This window comes from Nesoenas mayeri, assembly GCF_963082525.1.
Source record: "Nesoenas mayeri genome assembly, chromosome: 5".
NCBI classification, from domain to species: domain Eukaryota; kingdom Metazoa; phylum Chordata; class Aves; order Columbiformes; family Columbidae; genus Nesoenas; species Nesoenas mayeri.
Window position 1 is genome coordinate 16440558 of NC_137548.1, and position 717 is coordinate 16441274.

The window sequence follows — 717 nt, forward strand, 5'->3', positions numbered from 1 at the left end:
CCTGCTGATACAAGGTTTGGAAAGATAGCAGGGGCCAAGCCCACACTAGTGACCTCACCACCTCGTGACCAGGATGTTGGGGTACACACAGAGAGGAATTCATCTGGAAAACATGTCACATGAGTGGTTGTTTAAAATAAAGCAACGTATTCTGACCTAATCAGGCATCGAAGTAGAAAAAATTTAACAGCTCTCTTGTGATTAGTCACTTTATATGTTAAAGTGAGTCAGAAATGAGAGAAAGAATACCACTTTTGAGTGCTGCAATCTCTTATTGTTTTCCTTTGACACAGTACTGTCATTTGACGTAAGCCTTATTCAATCACTAATAGCATAATAATCCCGAGGGTTCTTAGAGATAAACATAAATGGAGTTGCTCCTGATGTGCTGCCTCACCATAAAACAGATTTACACAGACATAAGAAAAAAAGAAAAAAAAAAAAAGAAAAAAAAAAAGAGTCTTTTCACTTGTTCTCTCTGTCTTATTTTCCTGTAATACTCACGTTTCTTTCTCCACATGTTTCTTTCTCTAGTCAGAAGGGACTTCCACAGAACTGAAGTAGGCAGCAATGGACAGGAATTACAGATAAACTCAAAAGCACAAGGATTTAAATAATGCTTCCATAGTAAAGGAGCATGTCAAGAGATAACAGTGATTATCAGATAGCTGTTGATGGTAATAGCAGGTAGAAATAAAAGACGAGGAGCTGACACAG